A 27,083-nucleotide genomic window follows, 5' to 3' on the forward strand; every position below is an offset into this window, starting at 1 on the left:
CTTGAACTAAAATTAATTTCCAATAAAAATTCAAGACAAACATTACACTTCGGTAAATGATAGAGGACACCTCAATTCTGTTAGAACAGTTACATAAGACTATACTAATTGCTAAAAATTAGCCAAGTGCGTGTCGTGTCACGCGCAGTGTAGGTAGGGTTCCGTAGTTGTCCGTCGTTGCCACAATATATTTCAGAAGCAAGCAATTACTTCATCTCAAGTCACTTTTAATATTTTCTTCTAAGAAATTTTTATTAGGTATGAAATTTTATAATACATGAGTTATAAAGCATTATAATTTTCCTGGAAAGTTTATAAAAAACACTATTATTATGATTTTTTTCAGATTTTGCAAACGAAAAATAGTCTTAGAAACCCCTAAGCCATTTTAAAAGACCTATCCAACGATACCACAGACGATGGAGTAGAAGATGAAAAAATCATCCCCACTACAAAAAAAAAAAAATTTTTTTTATCACTTTGTCAGCGTACATAGCTTCAGCAAAATTACAGCTCTCTAGTGCCAATAGTTTCCAAGCAATACCTCGGACGGACAGACAGACAAATAGACATAACGAAACAGTCAGACAAATAGACATAACGAAACTATAAGGGTTCCTTGTCAGGACTACGGAACCTTAATAAAAAAAAAGCAGTCTGATAGCTACTTACCTACCTACTCCAAAGATAAGCAAAGGTTGTAAGTATTATATTACTCTAAATTACGCAATGTTGATAGAGTATGGCCGGTATACGCTAACGTAAAAATGCGAGATAAGTGCTATCATAGTTGTCATTTTTGAATATTTTATTGAATCCCAGATGAAAGGTTAAGCCCATAACTTCTCAAAGATATTTGGCGCATGCAGCAGCGACTAGGGCATGGAATACCGGAATAAGTTTTATACCGGTATTGATACCGGTATTGAAATTTCAATTACCGGTATACCGAAATTTCGGTATTTCTTGAGATACTGCTATTTACTGTTTAAATGTTTCCAAGAACGATTAGTAAGTCTCGTTTGCGAAAAGTTATTAATAGGCCAGTAGAATAAGACGTGAAAATTAATCAAATCGGAAATAATTCCTAAAGGTTTTGTTTTAATAGCTTCATTTGTTGCTCATTAAGACTATCCTAAATTTTCGACTTCGACGGAGGTGTGGTGGGGCCCCCCGAAAGGGGCATTTTTCCGGTTTAATGGTTATACCGTATAAATAAAGGACTTGCAGTATAGAAAATTGATCTTCCTGGCCGGTGAAGGGCATTTAATCCTGCATTGAATAAGACGAAATTCATATATTTTAGACAAACCGTTTTCGTGCTTATCTTCGACAAAGTAAAAAATATGCGTATAATTAATGACCCTCTCTAAGTTCAATGGCTCGTCACCCGCTGGCTCCCAAGCCTTGAAAAGGGCCACCTTAACCAGCGTATTCCTGTCAAGCCTCGCGGGTTGGATTCGCCTATCCTTATTCATCCCAGCCGTTCCTTTACTACGGTTGCTGCGCCTCTTCCTTGCTCTCTCTTGAACGACTTTCGTGTTATCTACTGTGGCTGCCCCTCTTCCTTGCACCCTCCTGTACGACTGCGTTGCCTATTCTTATGCCTGGTCCAAGGTTCGACTCCAATAATCAACAACAACAGTTTCATATTAAAACGCTGAAGAGTTTGTTTGTTTGAATGCACTAATCTCAGGAACTACTAGTTTGATTTAAATAATTATTTTTGTGTGGGATAGCTCGTAAATTGAGGAAGGCTATAGGATATTATACGATCACGCTACGTCTAATAGGGGCGAAGCAGTAAAGAAAAATATTGCAAGCACGGGAAATAGTATTCAAACTATTTTCACGCGTACAAAGTTGATTTCGTGGCGTCGAACCTTGGACCAGGTATACGGCTAGGCAACGCAGTCGTGCAGTAGGGTGCAAGGAAGAGGAGCAGCCATAGTAGATAACACAAAGTCGTTCAAGAGAGTGCTAGGAAGAGTTTCAGCAACCGTAGTTAAGGATCGGCTGGGAACAAGGATAGGCAAATCCAACTCGTGTGGCTTGACAGGGATACGCTGGTTAAGACGGCCCTTTTCAAGATTTGGGAGCCGTGTGGTGACGAGCCATTGGACGTAGAGAGGGTCATTAATTAATACGTATATTTTCGTGCTTATTAAGATGCTCGTGCTCGCTTCAATGATATCAGAAAAACTGACTTGACTCAATCGATTATTGGAATCGATATGATGATTCGAATCATTATCATCTGAATCAATATTAAAAATAAGTATAAAAATAAAAAGAGATGGTGTAAAACCTATCAATGACTTTCCATTAGTTAAAAAACTGCCGATATTGCAAAATTATTTCACTTTTTTCGAAAAACCGAAATACCGGTATTTTCCCCTTAAATACCGGTATCAAAATACCGAAAATTTTGACCGGTATACCGGTATACCGGTATCCATGCCCTAGCAGCGACTTAAAATGCGGTCACCGCGCTACGCCTGTTAATATTCATGAGGGCAGGTTGGACGAGGAAAAACAGGCGAAATGCATTACGAGGCGAACGTGTTAGGTAAAAGTACGATTTAGGCAGGTGGATGCGCTCGGATAGCCGCCCACGTTTTATTATTTTACAAAAAAAGTGATTAAAATTACCTACACACGAAGCGCAGATAGGCAGTAGATAACTATAACTATCGTGGATTATTCGGATCTCTTTTATAATGGTATGAAAACTTCTAGAACTTGGAACTTGCAAAGTGAATAATGCTGAGATTTACTAAGTACCTACTATAATCATACCTACGTCCCTAACATTGCAAGTTAACTAAAAGCTTGTAAACACGAAGAAATGAGCGTGCGCACATGTCTGTCAAACCTAAAAGCTTAGTGAGAAACTGGAATGAGATTCTTAATATAGGTACTTACTGTCTTTTGTACTAAAAGCCATCGTTTCACTAATTCCTGTGCATTAAGAATCCATTACAAACCATTCGGCCTTAAAATGGTGGTAGCGTTTAATTTTGTTGACGCGCAGTTATTAAAAACTCTATGGAACTGGGTAATTGTAATCATTAGATGCAAACAACGATAGATGATGTTATTGAAGTGTTTTCCCTATGCCCTTTTTGTTATAATGGTTCATTTCAAACCATTTCCGCAATAATTTAAGTAAAAGGTAGGTAAGGTAATAAATAAAGGATTACTTCCTTTATTGTTATTTTGTAACTTTAATTAATTTCGATTCGAATGATGAAACATTTTAATCCATGGCAAATATTGGCGACGCGATGTGGAGTCGATGGCTGAGATTCTGAGATAGTAAATTGCTACTTAACTCACGTAAGTGACTTTAAGTGCATTTCCCAAGGACAAAATGTTTGATCGAATTACAAAAAGGCGGATTCTGATCAATATTTATCGTATCAATCGTGCACTAACTGACGCACATACAGGTCTATGACTTTTAATGTTATACCTAGAGCTTTCATCCAATTAAATGAGATTAAGAGATACATTATAAATAATACATACTATTATTCTAACTTGACTCTGACAAATTAATTAACGCTCCATAATTCCACGTACAGCAATGTCTGGTTGAAATTCATGACAGGCAACCTGAAAATTACTTATTTTGAAATACACACGCTTTGCAAATGATATGAATACAAAGAGGCGAGTAAATGTAATATTCAGCGCATTTATCGCTCAGCCACAAGCGTCCAACGCGGTGTATTCTTATCATCAAAAAACAGTGCCCGAAAGATACCATCTATGGATTGAATCTGGTGCGAAGCGGTTTGCACGGACGTGCCTGCTGAGCTAGTTTGGCTCGCTTCCCTTATCTCCTACCTAGCGTAGGTATTAGTTCACGCCTGTTACTCGGGCGGCGATTGACAAAAGTTGCTTCAGGCAACTGATATGAATCGCGTACGAGGCAACTTTTTGTGTAATGATAAGCTCCAAATATCTGAATATTCAGAGAACGAGTCTGAAACTAATTGTGAAGAGTTTAGGGTAGGTAAGTTCAACAAGGGACCATGTAAAATGTCTAGCTAGGCATACATTTTCGAATTTCCACCACGTACATACGTCTGCAGTCCTAATGATGTACTCGTTCCATTAAACCCACTTTGAAACCATTTAGCGTATGAAATTCCTAAAAATAGCGTCTGTGTTTTCATAAAATGAAATACAAACTGGATTTGTGCGGGTATCCATCACGCAAAATAATGTTGTTTGGAGTCTGTCGCGGGGTGATGCATGACCTGCGCATGCTCAACTCTGATTGCTGATTCAGATCGGGTGAACGCGGAGGCGGTCAATCTGAATTTTAATCCACAATCTGTTATTATTGTAGACTAGCTCTCCGCACGCGGATTCGCCCGCGTGGAATTTTGTCTGTCACAGAAAAACTTTATCGCGCGCGTCCCTGTTTCAAAAACCGGGATAAAAACTATCCTATGTCCTTTCCCGAGACTCAAACTTGCCAAATCTCTATGCCTTTCATCAAATTCGGTTCAGTGGTTTAGGCGTGAAAGCAAGACAGACAGACAGAGTTACATTCGCATTTATAGATTTCTTAGCTTTTCAAAATACCGAAATCATACATAACTTTCACAGAGTAAAATACTAGAATATTTTAATTAGGTAATATAAAGTTTCAGAAAATTGGGAATAAATTATTGCAGTGATTAGAAAACAACTGTGAAACGTAATACTGTAAATCCTTTTTTTATTCTTTTATTTTCATTAGAGGTTTCCATGGATGGATAAATTGCTTTGCGACTTTTACTTTACTGTATTTTCGTAGATAAATACTATGCTTTAGGTAGGTTATTAATGTATATTTCCCAGAAATTTTCAGGTGGTGTGTTGTACTTAATCTTTCGTAGCAAGGAGTCATTTTCACACAGACTAGGACAAATTAGGGCAACAGGGTACAGTTTCGAAACTCCAAAGGTTACTTGATTACGAAAAACGATATTACATAGCTATATTGCCTACTTTATCATAAACATTGTACTTTTTATAATCAAAATGAACGACGATAAGAAACGATAGCCTACTAATCTATTACTTATTCTATCAGTTTCTCAATTTGATAATTTAAACTTGTGGGAAAACCGAAACTTTAAATTTATCTGTCTACACTAAATCCACCTATAAATGACGCAAAATCAAATTAAATATTAGGCCTTAATGTATTCAGAATTAGTTGATAACTTTACGTAGTTACCTACGTCGTTTGTTTCGTCCCCTAAATCGCTGAATCCTAAGTCTGGCGAATCAAGTTTGGCAATACTCTTAGATTTTTGGTAGGTAGTTACCTGCCTAGGTCATCAATTTTTTACCATAATCGCACATACGGTACAATAACGTCATTTATGCAAATGGTGTAATTTTTCAGGGGAAGCATTTGAAAATTCAACATCTTATTGCAACGTACAGTTCTCCTCGAGTAAACAAATAAAATGATAATAATTTAACTACAACTTTGAACTTCAATTTAAAGTAAAACCAAACATCTTACCAATTACTGTAAAAAAAAACCTTAAACTCAGTTCAATTTTACAAAAATTGCATACGTGACGTTATTGTAGGTACCGTATGTGCGCGATATATGATGTTATGAAATACATATAAGAGTAGCCTTCTACAAGAGTTTTTAAAATCACCGTTCGCTGAAGTTGAACCACTAACTTTGTTGTTACTTACTCTGTCACTTTTGACAGATTGCGCACTTTGAAAACTTCACGTCGTCTGAATATTTCATGAAGATCTCGGCTCGAATTGTGAAACAAGTTTAAACCAAGTAAAAGTTAAAACTTTACAATGCATGAAGTACCTAAGTCAAACATTGAATCTTTGAATGTGTACACGATAACGACCTTTATGACCCATTTCGATCGATATCTCATTACAAAGTAGGTAATAATTATAACATCAAAGATGATCAATAAGTCCTAATACCTACCTAATCGCTCTGAATGTTTTGTGAAAAGAATTTAAAAAATTGGGAATACGCGATTCACTGCTTAATTGAAAGTACCTACTTATGTAGTAGTACAAATCACAAAATACTTACATATAGTAGTAGTGTATAAAATATAGAATTTCTTATTATTCGCCCGCGGCTTCACCCGCGTGAAATTTAGTTTGTCACATATCGTCATAAATTATAGCCTATATGTATATTATTCTGTTTTTTTTTAATTTGGGCATTTTGGGTTAAAAACAAATACTGTAAGTTTCATCAAAATCCGTTCAGTAGTTTTTGCGTGAAAGAATAAGAGTAGGCGCACACCGTTGATTTTTCGTCGGCCGATAGTTTAGTCGGGCAGTTGATCAGTATGGGCATGTATGGGAGTGCGCACACTACGCCGATTCTTCATACAAAATAAAATCGGGCACAACTATCGGCCAACTAAAAATCAACGGTGTGCGCCTACTCTAAGAAACAAGTTAACATCCAGGCATCCATACAAACTTTCGCATTTAAAATAGGAATAGGAAATACTCGTATTAGTAGGATAGTAGTAGGATACGACCACAAAAATCGTAAATGCTACACAGACTGACAGAATGTCAACACAGATGGTTGTCGGTAGGTACTCGTATAGACCAGTATAGCATGTCAGACTACACATTTTTTTGCAAATTCGCCCCTATAACAACTACATAAATGCGAACGTATTTAACTTGACACAGTGTCGTCATGTCTGAAAAATGCCTAAATTGCGCAACAATTGGATGTTGACGAATTATTATCTACATAATCGCAGGTCAAACAAATGTAGCAGTATATTTAAGAACTAAGCGAGCGTGACATTTATTTTTAGCTTTTATCAAATGGTCATATCTAATCAGTTCATTGTAAACTTTATAAACATGAAGTAAAGTATCATTTTTCGGGCAAAAAGACATTATGACAGACTCAATGCAGAATGTTACCGTGGACCGTCACGTTAGCTGAGAGTGAGTCTACCTCAACGGAAACAGTAAGAATAAGACTGAAAAAAAGCCTGAAAAACATTTGGCCCATTTCCGGGGAAAGAAACTAAAAATAAATCTTAAACTACTTTCTTTCCCGCTCCAAGTTTATGTTAACGTATTGCACCCTCTCATAATAATATGTACTTACTTATTACAATTTGAGAGACATCCGCAGCTGGATTTGACATTTAAAAGAGCTCTACAAAAGCCAACTTACATAGAATAACTAAATGAATTCCATGAATTTATATCTATCCAACTAAACCATTACCAGCACCATACTTTTACATTGACGATGGCAATGGTATAAAGCCTCCAACCATTCTTATAACAGTAAACAAAACACATGTAAAAAGTGTATTCAAATCGTTTCGCGACGCCATATAATTGGTGACTGCTGCGGACATGAATCCATTTATGTTTATGGGTTTTTATATATTATAACAATCGCCATTATGGTCTGTTCTTGTTAGTTGAGGTAGGCACATGTCAATAAACTTTAGCTTCCTCAAGGTTACGTACCGTACGAGTAGGTACACCGGTAATCACGACTATTTTATACAACAAGTAAAAAATAGAGTTTAGTTAGAGTAAGTAAATGGTAATTAACGTAATACCTGATAATATGCTTTGTGTATTGTTTAACTCCATTTTTTTAACAGTACAAAAATATAACGGCTACAACATTTATTTAACCATACGCTGAACTAGTTCTGATTAAAAATAACTCAACTTTCTAAAAGCAAATAAATATAGGTGCACTAAAGTAGTTAACTATTTATAGCTAGCAACAAAATGGGCATCAAAGATTAACATAATACATGTTAAGTTATTCTCAGTAACCGGTTTCGTTAAAAGAACCTAAACCCCAATTCGTTACTCTTCGTTTTTTTCTCTGAGCAGTCACTAAAAGTTAAAGTTATTAATTAGTTATAAAAAAATGTTCAATGTTATTGGTCTAATATAGGTCACGATTCATACAATATATGTAGATCTGAAACCATATATAATTTTGATTTTTGAAATATAAAGGCATTAATAAAACGTTACATAATAAGTAATACAATGTTTACATAATTTTCCAAAGCGGCCGGAAAGCTCGAAAACTTTTAAAGCGTATGCAGATTATATTATTTTTAACAATTAACTAAAAAACAAGTTTATTGTTGATATTTCAGTGCTCTTTAAGGTTATAAAAGGACAAAATAATTTACTTTATATTAAAAAATACGTTGCGGTTATTTTATGATACTAGCCAAGGGTGGTTTAGGATAAGTACCACACCTCGAGTTTAAAAAATTACTCCCAATTTTTAATGAAATCTCTTTATTTGCATAAAATATTCATCAAAGTTCTCTTTTATAATATTAAAAAAGGATGTAGAGCAAATTATAAAGCTTAATGCCGAGTCAATGACCGGCCGCTTTGAAGAAAGTTGTAGGTGTTAGTTGAACAGCTGTGAACGAAAATTGTCAAAGTAAAGGTCGGTGCGTGGCCGCTCGCCAAGAGTAAGATTATTTCATGGGTATGATGGGAAATTAAGTACAATAGTGTGTTAGAATACAATAAAATACCACTAAGTCTTCTCCTCCTCCAGAACCTACTAAGATAAATTTTGAATGTTTTGGTTTTTTTCTTCGATCATGAAGTCTGATGTCATGGGCATCTGAAAAGTTGCTATTATTGAACGAATTTCATTTTGTAGGTAGTTAATTAATTAGCTACCAACAACACTCACAAGTTGTAGAGCAGACTTATTACATCGCTACTTCTTTTTCGTCGTAACAACCGTTAAATACAACCAAAAATAAGAAAACATGCTATTATTGTTTGCTAAGTATGTTAGAATAGATAATAATGTTTTTGTTATTGACTTTTATCAGCAGCGCTGCTGTAACATGTGTTATGAGTATGAACAAGTACTTAGGCACACAAACTAATTAGGCGTCAGTACTAGACAAATAAACGCGTACTTTTATCGGACGTTTCGTCGGTAGAGGTCGTTACTCCTTCATTTGTATAGGTCTTATTGCGAACTATATGTATGACAATGTATGTATGTCGGTCATGTAGATAAATGAGCTTCAGCATGCGGAATCTCTCGCGTGGATATCGATTTGCACAGAAAGACTTTATCGGGTATCCCGGATACCGCTATAAAAACATGGTCACTAAATCGAAATACACTTAAGCTGAATGAGGGTTTTCGCGTATGAAAGATCCGCTAGATGGCGGGACGTGGATGTGGGGTCTGACTGCTGCATGATTGGTGGATTTTGACATATCTGTCAATGTCATGTCAAAAATAACCAATCATGCAGCATTTGGACCTCGCGTCTACGTATTGCCATCTGGCGGATTTTTCATACGCGAAAACCCTCATTGCACCATCTTACTTTAACGGTAAAGTCTGCCAAACTCCATATTACGCCGGTTATGGTTAAAGTAAGGTGGTGCAACTCAGCCTTTAAGTATTTCATACCAAAAAAAGGTTTCATCAAAGTTGCATCCTCTCCTAGTATTGCCACATTGCTATATACCATGTAGTTGTAGTGTGGAAAAAAAAAGTTGATAGAGGCATCAAAAATGTTTGTTTCTTTTTATAGCTGTGCTGACTATGCTTGCTTAAGTATAGTGACTATAGTCAATGGTACTTATTGAAACTGTAATTACTTACCGACCATTAATTCGGCGTGCGTAAACGGCGCGACTCCGACACGACCGCCGTTAATTTCATTTATCTGGGCGCCATTTTAAGTGATCTTTGTGACAATACGGCTGGATTTGTATTTCTGTTTCTAATGCGAGAATTGCCTTACCTACATTTAAATAACAAAGCAATAGAATCCGATATTCTTGCATATTAATACAGCCGTCTGGTATTTACTCTTTGTTCGTAAGAAAAAATGTTTCTAATGAATAAATACGACTTTAGAAACTTCAAGAATACTCGTAACTCTTTCTTATTTGCCTACCGCAATAGCGACGGATTTCAATGAGAAGTAGTTTAACATAAATATGACTGAATATTCAAATAAAATTATATTTCATGCACAAAACACAGATAAATGTTTGCGACTTTACATTACATTTTTAATAAGTTTTTTTAATTTTTTTTTATGCAAGACAAGGCAGGTATTTGACCGCAATCGCTTCTGATGTTAACTGAGATGCAGTCTAGGATGGTACATATCTGCCCTGTAAGTGCCTATTCACTCTTGCCTTGAAAAGTAGTATGATTTAAAGATTTTTCAGTAGGTATTTTGACGAACGAAGTCAGGTCAGTATAAAATATTACCATTGATTTAATTTTGCATTATCATTATAAACATTAGTCCCCCCAATGATCCTATTATTTCAGGTCGTAACTTGGCTTGACCTCCGAGATAAACTACTTATGTAACTTCACACTACCAAGTGTTACTTACACATAATATGCACTATAAATACATAGTATGTAATGTATATTTAAACGACTGTGACTAACAATATTCAGTCTATCTATACCAAGCAGTCCACTGCTGCATTGCTACACGAAGAGTTTTACCATTTCAAACGTCAATTTGTCACCAAAATATCATACTACAGCAAGCCTGCGCGCGCGCAGACAATGCCAGGCGCTAACAACCTCGGCTACTGACTCTGATTGCTTTGTTAGGGCTGCCTTTTGGCAAAATGTTCATCCGATTCCGATTACATGACTTTTATTTCTTCTTACATAGTATGTTTGGACAAAGGCCCTATATTTAGCTCTATGTTTGACCTAAGGTAGGTATAATATCTTAGGTCCTTACATAAAGGTTGTAAATATCTTTTGGTTATGGCAAATTAATTAATGAGTTGTTTCACATCATGGCATATTATGTAAGTAGTACTCGTAGGTATTAGGTAAAGTTGCTAATTTGCAACTACTCGTAAAAATATTTAAAGGTCTGGTGCAGTAGTCAACTATAATATTCTCCCTTATTTTGAAACCAAATGAGTCAACTGTTCAGCAAAAGAGTGACTTTCTTTGCCTCAATAATTCCTTCTTTTTATGGTATCTCCTCATTGTTATGGACACCCCTAAACCCCCCATCGCATCTGTGTTGCATTAGTTGCATCACCGACGCACGTGGAGTCGCGTGAAGGCCCACTAAGTTGCAATTTGCATGTAATCTTCTAGATGTCTGTTACATAAGCCGGTAAACAAATATTGACATAATAGTTAGTTAGAATAGCACGGCGATATTAATATCGTTTTTATAGCGTTGCGCAACATCCTTTTATCTAGGTAAATATCCTGCCTTTATCAACTTCTAACTAAATTACACTGAAAGATATAGAGAGATGTTTTGATCCTGTTAGACAAAATCTTTGACGTTCTTACCTTCCACCGTTAACACCTTCATCAACTTCAGATTTAGTAGGTTCAATGGGTGCGACCATCGAAAGCGGTGAGAGGATGGTTGACCCTATCTTCCGACCAAGAATTTATGACATCACAAGCGTCATGGAATTCGTCATTCGTCTTGCTAACAACAACAACATCTAAATGGCTATTACGTATGACATACAATCCGTTTGCAGCAATCTATAAAGAAGTGATATTTTGATCAAGTTAGACAAAAGCATGTCGCCCCTTCATCAACTTCAGATGTAGAGTTCAATGGCTGCGACCATCGAAAGCGGTCTTGAGAGGATGGTTGACGCTTCCTTCCAAACTTTGTGACATCACAAACGTCATGGTATTCGTCATTCGTCGTCAGCGGCTTGCTAACAACAACATCTCGCTGTAAGATTGATCACTCCCGTTATAACCACTTAGCCCCACTCCGGATTACCTACGTCACGCAGTTGGGATGAAGTCTGTGCCTTGCATGAGACTTGGAATGTTGTTGGCTTATTTTGCTTTAGTTCTGCTTTTTACAGACCGTTTATTTATACAGACGAAAGCACATCATACTATACATCTTTGTTGCAAAATCGCTCCCATCTCAACTACATACATAAAATATCTCACTGTCAAGCTTGACCTGCATCATGACGAGCACGAATACGCGCGAGACACAACTAATCTTTTATTGCGTATAGAATCAAGTTCCAAGGAATCCACCGTGAAAAACACCTAATTCTTAACGAAGCTATTAATTTTATGTGTTTTGTTAATGTCTCCAGTTTTCGTCAACACGATTTCTTTAAGTTATACTAACAAAAAATACCTTACGCAGTATTTACATAAATTATTCAAAGGTGAATAAATATTAAGAGCTACTTGCCGTCCAAGAGGACTTCAAACAAGTATATTTTAGTAGAGGGGCCAACATAATCCTAAGTCTTATAATATACTAACCTGGGGGCGTACTTTCGGAAATGACGTCACCAATTTAAGGGCGCTTCTGAGACTTCGCCCACAACCATCTAATAAATTAATTGATCAGTTTCTATTTTTGTAATACCATAATATTATTATATTTCACTAATATTTTTTGTTTTTTGCAGGTAAATGGCGTTCCTACTTTCTACACAAACGTTCTGTCAGTGAGTACATTAATAGTAATGTACATAATGTATTCATAACTTAAGATTGATGCTGATGTATATTCCTCGCCAACAGAGTTTGGTAATCTTGCATCAATAAGGCCAAACCACCATTATCAATTAACACTATGTTAATTAAAAGTATAATTTGAGCACTAATCGATCTTTGATTCAAGAGCGAATGATGACATATTTCTGTCTCTATCAAAAATAAGTTACCAAAGTCTGTTGGCCCAGACTAAGTTTAATTTAACTTGACTCAATGTTTATTTATAAATCTATCACGCAAAAATAAAACTTGTTATCTTTAGTAACAAAATAAGCAAAGAGCTCCTGAGACTCTTATAGTAACTCGTATGTAATTTAAACAAATAGCAATGAACTTTAATTGCTTTCCTGTTTACGTGTTCACGGTAGGCATGTTTACACGAAAGTATGATTTTCTTGCAAATAAATATAGGTGCTTATCTTGGTCACTTACACACAGAATATACTCGTATATTTTTCGAATACGAATCGGTGTTTACGTAGGACAATTATAATTACATTTGTACCTGTATTATATTTGTTCGAGCGTTCCCTTTTCCGAAAGATATTATATAATATTCTATTAGCCGAGGATTCCCAAAGGGTGGTCTGCAAACAGGACCCGCAAGATGATGAAAGATATAAAAGCATCTTTGGTAAATTTTCGGGCAAAATCTGGCACTCGTGAACGAAATAAAAAGGTTTACTTTAAGGGCTTTTAACTTGTCTCTTTACCTTTTTGGCTCTAACAGTGCTTGAAGATAGATAAATATTATGGCCAAAGCAAAAAGGACGCCGGCACAAACTCGGTTACCATTAACGATGTCCGTTTTTACTTTCGACTGTCCTTTTCACTCAATGCTGCTGCTGTAAGTGATATAGAGTCGTAAATACGAAGAGCCACGAAAAGAAAAACCAGTACTACCTAAATATTTTTTCATTCATACTTCTTTCATAGTGTTCTTAAGAAAAAATTCTATAAGTAGATAATGTAACATTAGACAATTTTGCTTTGATTTCGGGTCCATATAATTACTTTTATACATGCATATATTCGTGACTTGGGGACGTAGCGAAGCAAACACGATATCGAATCAAAATCGAATGTTATGTTGTCTACAGACAGACACCTGTTATAATGCTTATAATTATCAGGCTACGTGGCTACGAAAATGTAATGTAATGTAGAGTCAGAGCAAAAAGATTAGGGAAAGGTGTACCTACCCACATTTCCCTTCTGTAGGCAGTCTTACACAAGTCGGAATATCCAATAGAAGGTCTCAAGGCTTAGGTTAATATCACCATGATTGATGAAGGTGTGACGCGTTTACTTGCCCTTGTGTGTTTTCGACAGATCATAAAGTCGTTTGTCAAAATTGGCGAATGGCTAAGGCTCCTGGGAGTGAACTATTTATGAATGAGTAGAGAAAATTACATTTCGTGTATATTGAAACTACTTTTAAGAACAGTAGACATAATCTGTAAAGTAAATATCCAATTCTTGGCACGACCATCTTATTTCAGTATCTATCTCACTAACTATAATGTAGATGTGAAGGAGCTCACGCGTTGTTACAAACTAACATATTTACGTCTAATACTAAACAACTAATAAAAAAGAGCACTTTATTGATGCTCCACTGCATCTTCTAGAATTTACGGATACAAAATTATCTTACGCAGATAAAGATTCTCTGATTGCGGTTGTTCTGGCGTTAAGGGTATTTCCTAATTATTCAAAACATAAATAGCTACGAGTATAAGAAACAAAAACTGATCCATGACTCACCTTTTGGTTTGATGTTGTTTATTTTTATCGTAAAATTCAGCGTTTGTTTTTTAAGATTCTACAATATTCTATACAAGAAAAAACAAAGTCAAAAAATTACCTTGGCCTTTGCGTTAACCAGACATTTGCTTGGTAAACAATGTTGATATGATAGTTTTAAAAATTTCTTCCTAATTTCTTTTCATAGCAAAAGACTACGAAGACTACTTGTTGCTAGTATTTGCTTGGAGCTTGAAAGCTTCTCGGGTTGATCCAGTGGAACAAAAATACGAATATCAATATTCAGAGTAGCAATACAGATTTGAATATTCAAGATTTTTTATTGTAATGCTCCAAATATTTGGGTTTCTATGTCAATCCGACATGCGCAGACATTTCGGACGATACAGAAGCAATTTGTATATCATTAATTTGAATACCGGACACGAACGAACCCTAACCAACCACCATTTGCTACCACACAGTCCAAATTGTATTCTTATGTAGTTTGGAATATGAATCAAAATGTAATAGCAACTGTATAAAGGTCTCTCTCATCTGTAGCACTAATGAGTAACCCTATTAATTGAGCATTAGGGAATGTTTTGTTGCACTAAATTACTCTTTGGACATTTTAAGAACTTTGCTTTTAAAATGACTCGATGCTGTCAGTTGTCTTTGTTAGTAGATGGATAGATACATAAATCATAACATCACGAATTTGTCACAGTAACATCACAAAACGGAGGGATTTTGTAAATCTGCTTCATTTTGTTGTCGCGTTTGATCAAACAATATTGTTAATTACAGCCTTACGAAGGTCTTTCGATAGTTACTTTAGCTCTCTCTTTGTCGATGTATGATGATCTGTAGTTTATCACACGTTTATCAATTTGATACGTAAACATATAACATCTTTTGCAAGATACTTCAAGGAACACGGTTCAATGTGCCTTTTCTCTTACATAAGATGTACCTAGGTAATTTATCTATGAACCAATGGGACTATGCCCAATCCTATCGTCTAACAAAAACAGTGCGATACAGCGTATCTTGTCTAAGATCAAGATTGTTTCATTCGAACCGCTTGCTAATCTAAGCACACATCTAGCGTAACAAAATGACCTTGAGACAGTCCTTATCACTGTGAGATAAGAACGATTTTTGCAGGGCCACTCACACTTGACCTGACGACAGCGTGTGGTAAGCTAGTACCTAATCATCATCCACATAACAATAGGTTCGTTAGTTTCAGCCAAATGACGTCCACTGCTGGACAATGGCCTCCCCCTAGGATTTCTATAAAGACCGGTCCTGCGCTGCCCGCATCCAGGCTCTTCCCGCGACCTTCACCAGATTGTCGGTCCACCTAGTGGTACAACAATAGGTACTCAGATCAGAATACGAGCTCGATAAGGCCCCTATGCTGAAACACCGCTTATTTATCTAAATCAACATTGAAGAATAGGTCAAAATAAATAAATTCAACTAAAACGAGGATAGAATCAATACTTGAGTTTTGAGCTTCGTTTCACTCGAGGCTTCGCGGAGCATATTACCTAGTGTGGCGGTGCCTTTAGGCATGTTGAGAAGTATTACATAATTTCTATTGAAGCTTCTTTACATGTACGTACTTCAAGTCGTTGTTGTTGTAAGTAATTATGTCATTATCACGTCTATTTCTCGCCGTGGACGGTGACGGTGACTCGTCCACGTGGTGGCCACGTGAACAGAGCCGAAGGTCACCAACCTCCCGCGTATGTTGCATACATAACTAGTCCTTCGCGACAATAACACTAAATTGAACTTCGAACTCCTATGTGCGGTTCTTCTGATTAATTCCGTTGCGGACCCAATGACAGTTTAACTTTCCCCCGGGACAAACTTGAACTTCACTGGTTGGGTTTTTATTGGCGGTCAAGCTGTAAATCCTGGCTACACAGGCGTTGCAGCGGTGAGAACGAGAGGTGGGAATAGTACCGAAATAACACTAAACTCTACAAATTAACTGACCTAACTTCGGCTTTCTTCTGTTATGTCACTGATCGACTGTGACGTTCGCTAATCTATGATTGCAAATACGATAAGCGGATTTATTTAGATATCTATTATCTTATTTTCCAAACGTCAATGTTGAGTACTTCTCCAGACAGAATTGGTGGGGGTAATCACCAACATCATAGATATACCCATTTAGGTATCTGACCGTTTAAGTGGACCGACGATCTTGTGAAAGTCGCAGGAGGTGTCTGGATTCGGGCGGCGCAGGACCGGTATTTATGCAAAACCTTGGGGGAGGCCTTTGTCCAGCAGTGGACGACGGACGTCTTTCGGCTGAAACGAACGAACGAAGTTTACCGAGCTGATGAAGAGCTTACATTGCACAACCGGTGTCGAGATTGCTTATCAGAGCATCTGACACACTAATGGGCGATAAGCGAGGCTGCGCCAGCGCTCCTTCTCACGCGAATTGCTCCGCGCGGCAATTTGCAGTGAATTGACGATAGAGCAATTGGCGCATTTGCTATGCGCATCGTAGGTATGATGCGTGAGGAGGGTGTCTTTTATATGTACTACCTATCCGTATCTATGCTCTTGACAACAATCTCAGGAGTCAGGAGTAGAATCTGAGTAGTGCAGATGCGATCTATGGTAGAGCCAGCTTGCCCAGAGAGTGCCTGTTTACTCGAGTCTTGGAAGCCTTAGGATTACCTTTAAGTCTTCGGGAACACTGTGGCTGACAGGGAATTCCACTTTAGCAGTACCTATACATTACAAAATTCTTATATCGTCCATCCCTCTTACACATAGCAAGATGCAGGCATGACGATACATTCGTATGTATGATACTGTCTATCAAAGCATAATAGAGGGATGCTGACGTAGTGTGTTCCAGTAATATTTGCTATAGAACCAATTACCGAAGCGGTCGATGATTTCTATAGACGGAGCGTTATATTGGCAAGCGCACAAAACAAACTACCTACTTATTTATAGCACAAATAACATAATACTAGTCTTATAGATAATAATCGTAAAGATGAAAAGAATACGCGAGGGTCGGGCTGGGTAGCATGCCTTGAGGGAGGCCTATCCATTCATCATGGTCTAATGTTGATGACCCATCTTCTATTTATTGAATACTAAGTATCAAATACAATTAGATACATGGCTTTCTCTGTTATTTGAGGTATGTGTTTTTCTTTCTATGTATAAATCAGTCAATTACTTATTTCTACGATGGTCGCATTATTAAAAATCCTCCAGCACAAATTAACAACAGCAATTCATTGGCCCTTTTGATGTAGACATTGATAAGAAAATGTTCATTTAATTACTTTTCCTTATAAGGATTAAAGAGGAAAAAGAGGGAAGCACCCCTCCGGGCAATAGTGGCTTCATTAAGCTCTAATTGAGATAAACGGAGGGTTATTTCTCTTTTTAACTTACTGTCTATTCAATCAAGGCGACTGGGTAAGATTCTTTGCCGAACTTGTAGATATTCACAAATGTGGAATCAAAGCTGCCAAAGGCGTCTACAGTGATAGAGCTTCTAATATGAAAGCTTCTGTAGCTGACAGAAACCATTTTGGCGTATAGGGTTGCCTTTTAAATCAGAAAGCAGGACTTGTCAGCTCGATAGTTCCGTATTTAAATGAGTATGCTAATAATTTCATCAATAATGTTGGTACCTACAGCGATCAGAAAAATAAGCCGTATTAGCCGAACTACGTCCCATTTTATCTGGTAGCTAGGCGACGCTACCAGCATTCGCTCAGGATTAAATCATTTTCCTTATCAGAAAAGAAAGTGTTTCGAAATTAAAGTAATTTCTTCGTTCCCAATTTGACTGCCACATCTAAGCATTCACTTAAATCAAAGTAATTTAGTTTAAAATCCCCACAACTGTAAATTACTTACTTTTTCCCTATTCCCCGGAAGTCCCTTTCTGTAATGTATAAAAAGTATAATTCGAACAGCTACATATAAGCACTGGAATTCGCTGCCTACCGATGTTTTTCCTGAACACTATATTCCGGACCTCTTCAAGGCGAAAGTGAATCGGCATCATAATCACCTTAGATTGCATCTCACTTAACATCAGGTACAATTACAGTCAAATACAATACCTGCCTACATAAAATAATATTGAACCAAAATATCGATTCAATTGATAAAAAAAATCGATTTAATGTACCTATCGAGTAAACTTTTAATCGACTAATCAAGAATGTATCGCATGCATTCATTCGCGGTAGCGTTGCCTATGACGCGCAGCACGCGTAATTCGCTATCAAGACCTTGAGTCACCACTCGTTGTCGCCTCATGCTGAGATGTACGCTACAAATCTCATTACTGAGGTAATTACTCACTGGGACGTTCGCGTGTAATGCTGCATTAAACATTCGATTTTTAAGTTTGAATTAAATTGCAGGCGAATTCTCTAGGTGACCAAAATTGATAGTTCGGTTCCCTCTGCGAAGATTTTGTAAAGTGAAATAACTCGTTCGTCAAAAAGTGTATTTGGTAGGTATCAACTTGTTTTCAATACAAAACACTCGTATCATGACATGTACAAATTACATAGCTCTGGATATTGGATATTAAAAGAAAATAGTGATTGCATCAAAACAACGAAAAACCGGTTCCTAAACAATGTTTAATGTAATGGGGTTCTTTTGATACAAATCAACCATTCCCGTGATGAAATATTTAATTAATTTCCAAATACAAATGCCATGCGACCGCGGAGATAGCTACGTATGTATATTATTAAATAAAAAGAAAAACATGTGTAGTCTAGTGGGTTTGATGAATTGAACTTCAATTATTGAACTTTTTTGTTGATATGAGTTTTTATGACGTCCAAAACCTGCACGCGATGAGTTTCGGGAAACCATTGAAACACGCGGACAAGTCAAATAAACTATTCATTAGGACACAAAAACATTGCTTTTGTAATTTACTTGATAGCGACATAGTTTTTAGGAACTTAACTGTAATTTATTGTAAGTTATATGTAAGCATTTATCATTTTTCAGCAGTTTTCAGCAGTCCATAAGCGGGCATAAAGGCTTTCTCAAGTTATCAAGTAGCGTTCCAAAGGACAATCTTTAAATTTTTCTCCAATCACCAAAGACTAATTTAAATTTTTAAAGTATTATGTAATATTCGCAGTGTCTCGAAAAATTGGAACGAACCGCTACATGCATGAAATTACCTTATTTAAGAGCTTTACCAGCTATACGAACGAAATGCAACCACACAAAACCGACGCAACTTTTTGAGTTAGCAAAATGTTTACTCCAATTAACATTTTATTATAAAAAGCAATTAGCTTGACAAGGATCTCTCATGACGCGATAAAAAAAACTTAAGTGCAAGTAATATTTTGAGTCATAGCAATTAATATTTAAATGAGTGACGCTATAAGTGCGTTGCACTAGATATGCACTTAATCCCATAGGGAATCAGTTTGTGGAACACCATAGCGAGTCAGTGCCTGCGTCAAGCGTGGCATCGCTTGTGGTTTGCCGCAATTATCCGTAATTATTTTGTGTTTGTGTACGCTCAGTTCAGTCAGAGCCGACGCGCGCAGTGAACGCCGGCCCTTCGCGCGGGGAGTGTGACGTTTAGTGAATTTATGGATTTGTGTGAACACGAAACAAATGTATTGGGACTTCAGCCAGTTTGGTATGTACCTTCATTTGTTTACGGAGCTGCTGTTATCGGTCTTGATTCAAAACAAATTGATAGATAATTCGTAGCGCCGCAGCGGGTAGTTTGACGTTGCAATCATATAGCATGTTACTTTTATAACTATGCGTGTTAAAATTTAGTTTTTAACTTCATATTTTAAATTGTCACCGGATTTCTGGTGTTTGATTTTTTAAATTATAAATATTGCAAAGATTATCTTACAAGTGTAATCATTTCCGTAAAATAATGACCTTATTATGTGTATAAGTATAATTCGTATAAAGTTTATACTTGTTCTATTATGAGGATAAAATAAAATTGAAAAGCAATCAATACCAATCAGACAAAGAAACACGAAACGACATTAGTGTCAGGTTGTACATCATTAGATATCTCTACTAATCGACTTTTATGTGACTAATCGATGTATTAGAATATAGGTCATTCTTTTCAATACTTATGACATGTAATATTTTATGAATACCTATTTTCTGTCTCTTCCAAAACATATGACCGGTATATAATAAACAGGTGTATGTTTGTTCTTCTTCTTTTCGTGTCGACAACAAACCTACACAGTGTCAGCCCAAAACTCCGCCAGAAGAGTGGCGGAGTATGTTTGTTAGTAAATAAGTTATTCAAATTGCTTTCTAGAAATCCATTCACTAATAGAAAGCTTCATATGAGAACGTGTATGCCCTTCGGAGTACATCAAGTTCCGAGAAACAAGATTTTATTTTGATATTAATGAAAAACCACACGAGCAAACCCATAATAAGGTTTATAAGGATAGAAAACACGTAATAATATACTATTAATTTAATATGACGGAAGCTGCGTCGTTTCTGATAAACTGGCGTAACTGTGTTTACTACAATAGAGCTGCAAGTGAAAAGTGTTTACACACACAATAATTCGCATTCAGACGTTGTTTGTTTAAGCTGTTTACTATCAAACCGATTTCTATTATAAAACAAGGTAAGGCCTTCCACGAGGCAAGGGAAGGATATTTATTTCTCTACTATCGCTGGTTTGCTTTACATCTGGTAGAAAACTGCCACAAAACTAAATTTTTGTCAATGAATATCTATCTTCACATCTGTTAAAGAACTAACAAAAGAATATAAACGGGTTTCCGCATGGGGACTAAGTTTAAGCAAACGTAGTATGGAAGGCCCACCTGCTCGATGGACCGACGACATCAAAAAGATGGCAGACTAAATAAAAAAGGGGATAGAGCTTTATGGCGTTTGTTTTGGGGCTTGCAATAGTTGCAACCAGACTGCCATTGACTGGAAGACGATTATGATCTTTGATAAGTAAGCTCAAGTGATACGCCGTGATATTTATGATATTATGATATGCGTATTAAAAAGATAAATACGTCTTGTATAATGACTACCTTTAAAAGCAATAAGGAAAAATGTTAGTTCTTTCTCTATCCTACCATTTACCTTGCTCTATTACGCTGGCTGTACAGAAATATAAATCCTTTCACAGACGAATCAAATAAGTTTCAGCATTTGACAAAAAGGCATCTCCCTATAGAGCTGACTGAACATTTAATCGACCATAGAAACATTTTTCACGCATCATATACAATTTAATCTAGATAATTTCATTAAGTAATATTAATAAGATGTGACTTGTACCAACCTATATTTAGGTAGGTATATCCTTCTCTATGAAACTACAGAGTTTATTGTACAAACACCGTGTGCTCACATTCGCACACTTTCTTCGTATTTACGAAAATGTCTTTCCTTACTTTTCGTATTGGATTTTCTTAATGGATACGGAGCTTCCATCTTCAGAAGTTTTTTGTATGTTGAGACTCAAAGCGTAGTCTTTTTTGATCCGTCTTTTTCATTATTTATTTAAGTATACTATTTCAAACGGATTCCCCGTCCTCCGCACACCTCACTCCGCTGCTAGAATAAAAATTGGCGCTGTATTTTCTTAAACTTTACTTGCTATTAGAATTCTTACGGTTCACTAATACTCAGTTAGTGAACTTGTCCATTTTTTCGTCTTCACGTATAAAATGGTTTTTGTAATAATAGAGCTCTACATTAGTAACTTAACAAAGGGATAACAGACTTCAAAGCAATGCCATCTACTGTTGCGGATTTAAATCCTTCTTACAGGCTTTAATCTTGAGTATTGGGACCCGTAGTCATGGACTGTATAGAGTGTGCATCTATCAAAGTATGTATGTACTATCGGCAACAGTGATAACTGGCCATTGCCAGTCTTGTCATCTCGTTCTGTCGCAAAGAAACACCATTTGATTAGAGCGAGAGCAAAAACGTAAATGGATAGTTAACAGTGTTGCAGTGTGTACCTACTATAGGTACTCATATTTTCAGTGAAAAAAGAGAATTTCTTCCTTAATATGGTTATACTACCCGGGGATTACAATACAACAGCATGAATGCGTCAGTAACTAACCTTATACAGTCTGTCGACGACTTTACCCTTTAACTAAGAAATGTAATTTAATTCTGCCTTCAAAACCGTGACTTATTCCCAAAAGAAATGCGACATATTCTAGCAACCACATGAAAATCCTAAAATAATTTAATAATCTAATAATGCACTCCTACGCCTTTTCAAGTAAATGTAACTATCTTTTTAGTTATTAAATAAATTTAAAAAAAGTTAGTGATGGCACACGTCAAAACGGGTCGATTTAATTAAATGTAATTGCCTCAAGCTACCAGTTTAATATCGGGTTTACCGGAGTCAGGCAAATGTGGCGCTTCGAGGAACCGCTGACGTGTCGCGTAATCACTTCCACATGCCACTACAGGCGCGTTTATGCAGCAGGTTCATTTCCCGATGCGTGCGCAAGTTGCATGAGCTCTATGCAACTTCGATTGTAGAGATAAGGTCATATCAGACTTATCAACTCGGAAAGGGATCAACAACGTATCGCCTTTCGCGCTACGATACGGATAGGTAAGTGTGCGTTGCAGTATGGAGTTTCATAGAAAGAATACTGACCGCTTCGAGTTGATACGGATACGACTTACGAGCCCTTTGGTTGATAAATGTGCTACGTCCTTAATGCGGGTTTCAGACCAAGAGCTAAATTACTTTAGCTTAACTCGCATAGCTCAAAAGCAGTTTCCCTTAGTCGTGTGGAGACTGCAAACTATGCAAACACTATGGAAACCTGCGTCACCTATGCAAGGTTAGCTAAACTAACTTGGCTGAGCTTTTGATCTGCAAGTCCTGCAACCCGTATTGCACTTGATTTTTCATTTTATTCTTATACTAGCTGACCCGGCGAACTTTGTTCCGCCTTAATGGCAATAAATAAGCAGACTTTTTTTTTAAATTTCGAACGGAATAAAAAGTATCCTATGTCCTTCTCCTGGCTCTAAACTACCTCCCTGACAATTTTCAGCTAAATCGGTTCAGCCGTTCTTGAGTTATAAGTGGTGTAACTAACACGACTTTCTTTTATATATATAGATATTTTTATCACATAAAAAAACTTAATATTTGTCTCCAGTTCGATCCCCGGAGACCACTAAATTATAATGGTGAACCCACTCGTAATACAAGCATACATTTAGCCTAACTGGAGGTGCTAACGGGAATAGCAATCTTTAAAAATAAAATCACTATAACCAATGACAATGGGCTCAATTAAAAACTCAATTATCGAGCTCAAGATCTAAAATTAAATGTTGTTAACGAAACACAAATTGTTAGAACGCTAAATGCGAGCACGAAATAGCTCAATCTTTTAATAAAAGATATATTGGGAAATCACTTCTACATTATTTATGACAACCTTCGGGTGCGCATGCTATAAACCGACTATAGGTACTATAGGTCCACCTTAACTGCGATACTGACTGCCTAAGGTATGGGAACTTCACGAAAGGGGTGACATTAACGTATCATGATAAAGTGACAGAGCATACAAATCAGGGATGTTGTGGATATCCGTAACCCTAACCGAAACTTTCGGATATCCAAAAAAAATATCCGAAACCGTAACTGTAACCGATTGAAAAGTTTCGGGTAGTTGTATAAAGTTAAAGTGTTAAAGGCATAACAGCCTGATTTACCTTTATAATGCCATCTAGTAATATTTTTTATTTTTTACCTACTTATTAAGTATTCGATGTAAAGTGTGCGGCCATGAATGAACCGTGCATTCTAAAGCACAGATATCCGTAACCGTAACCGAAACTGGTAATAATATTATTCTTATATCCGTAACCGCGTATCCATAACCGAAACTACATATCCATAACATCCCTAATACAAATCAAAAGCACATTGAATGAAATCTCGCTGAATTACCGCTCCTAGAAATGACCTGTATTGACAAGAAACTAAACGCATCTGCGAGCAAATCGCGTGCCACCAATGACTTGTTGGTGTGGTTCCGGCGCTAGCGTGACCGAGCTGGTATTCTGACCTAATAATTAATTATGTCCTAATCAATTACTGCATTTTGCTACTAATTTATTAAGTCAGATTAGGAATTAACGAGTTTATTGATTAATTTAGGGCTTTATTGGTTGGGAAAGTCATCTTTCTTTTAAAATGTGCATCATATATGTGTGTGTATATTGGAATAATAGAGATACGAAACATTCGATTTCAATATGTGATCGTATTCGATTCTCTACATCTCCGTTTTATAAATTAAAAAAACAGTTCAATTATGTATCAACGGACGACGACAACATCTTAGCATGATTACCCACTGAAATGAGTTATTTGCGTAATTCCAACTTGAAAAGTGACAGCTATTTATAATCCCGGCGTAATTCATCAGTTTAAACTTGAGGGTCACAGGGTTAAACCCACCTGAGGGCCTAGCTAGTTAATTCAACATCTATCACGATGGCAATGTATGTCTACCATCCATCACTGGTGTCTTATAAAAACAGTACACAGCGATTATGTAGGTATAGCAGCGATGGATATGTCGCAGGTAAATTGTATGATTCCGCATTTTACAAACGGCGTCGTCAGTTTACAAACGCTCGCTGTTCTATGAAATGCCGAAGGCAAATTGGCGACTCGTTCAATTGATAAAATTTCGACTATGATTGTTGCAATAGGGTGACCATCATAAAACACATGTTGGACAAATCAGACTTTTCAGAAATCATTTATTTGAATTTCAGAAATCAGGTAGGTATCTATTCAGGTAAGACAAACCTAAAATACTAGCTACTCCTAAAGTAATTAAAATATTTTCGTAATAAAAACAACACTAAACTAATTTAAACTATTGACGTACCTATAGGTAGTACATAAAACTATGACATAAAATAAGTTTCGATAGTCAGTCCTTTAATTAAGTCTTACATTTTAATTATACCTAGAAGAAGTCTAGGAGACAACACAATATTTTTTTAAACCAATAATATTCCGCAGCAGTCCTCCGCCAGTCCGAGCACCAGATTCCATTGTCACCTTAGCGTTTTTTACGTGCCGGATAACCTCAAAAACTCTTTCATTTTTCCATAGCTTTTTCACTACTCCTATTTGTGAATCGTAAAATATTTTTAATTCACTAAGTATAATAAATGTCTTTTTTTGTGAAAAGTCCTTTGAATACGTAGAATTTGCACTGTTTTCTGTATCACAACACCACGACTCGACGCCATTTTTCTTGTTTTGATTAGCAGCGCCTCGCGTGGTAAGAAAAAGAACTAAATACTTCAATTTGCCGCGGCATTTTGTAAACAGCAATTGAATTGGCTATCAAATGTTTTGGTATATTATAAAGTGCCCAGGCAATTTACATTTTGCCTTCGGCATTTCATAGAGCAGCGAGCGTTTGTGAACTGACGACGCCGTTTGTAAAATGCGGAATCATACAATTTGCCTGCGACAGATATATTCGTAACTAGCTTTCCGCCCACAGCTTCTCCCGTGTGCAATTTTGTCTGTCACAGAAAAACTTTATCGCGCGCGTCCCTGTTTCAAAAACCGGGATAAAAACTATCCTTTGTCCTTTCCCGGGACTCAAACTATCCCTATGCCAAATTTCAGCAAAATCGGTTCAGTGGTTTAGGCGTGAAAGCGACACAGACAGACAGAGTTACTTTCGCATTTATAATATTAGTAGGGATAATACTCGTATCAAACAAAAAATGATTTACGTAGATTTTGAGCTACACAATAAGAAGCAGTTTTTCGCCATGTTTGGCTTTTTAAGGACGTGCCCGGCCAAGTATTTTCTTGTCCGGCCTGTTAGTCTTTTGTTAGGCTTTTATGTGACTGCCGCGCTATGACGCGTTTTTTTATATTATGAAATACTAGCTTTTGCCCGCGGTTTCACCCGCGTGAAATTTAGTTTGTCACATATCGTCATAAATTATAGCCTATGTGTTATTCTGGGTTATAAACAATAGTTTCATCAAGATCCGTTAATTATTTTTTGCGTGAAAGAGTAACAAACATCCAGACATCCAAACTTTTGCTTTTATAATATTAGTAGGATTTTTCGGCTTTTACAACATAATTAGGGCTTTTACAAAGCTATGATTAACTGATAAAAAAGGTTTAGTGTTTTTGGACCCGGCAACCCTAGCCGCACCCACCCCTCGGTTACTGCCTCTACAAGTGTTCCATAACGAGAGCTACGTCATATTACATTACATACGGATATACGGATTTTTATGTTACATCCCACACGGTTGTATTGTATAACATCCCAAATATCCGTTTCATATCCCCATGACAGCCTTAACAATTAAGATTAGCTAAAATAATTACGTAGGTACTAGGTAGGTACTTACCAAATACAAAACCTTGTGTCAGGATTTTGTTTAATTGCTTTCGTAATAACGTACGACGTACACCCATCTTATCTCCCTTCTTGACTTACAGGTGAAGGAATATGTAATTATTTATGGATATTAATATTATGTTTTATTTGCAAATATTCTTGTCTACTTGTTTAATGTTGATTACCCCGGGGGTAGCTTCAGGCCAAAACCGTATTAAATCGACTAACAAGTAGGTATGTTATAATAGATTGCTATTATCAATATTTAATATTTTAATCCTAATACTAATAATGTAACA

This window comes from Ostrinia nubilalis, chromosome 3, assembly GCF_963855985.1.
Source record: "Ostrinia nubilalis chromosome 3, ilOstNubi1.1, whole genome shotgun sequence".
NCBI lineage: Eukaryota > Metazoa > Arthropoda > Insecta > Lepidoptera > Crambidae > Ostrinia > Ostrinia nubilalis.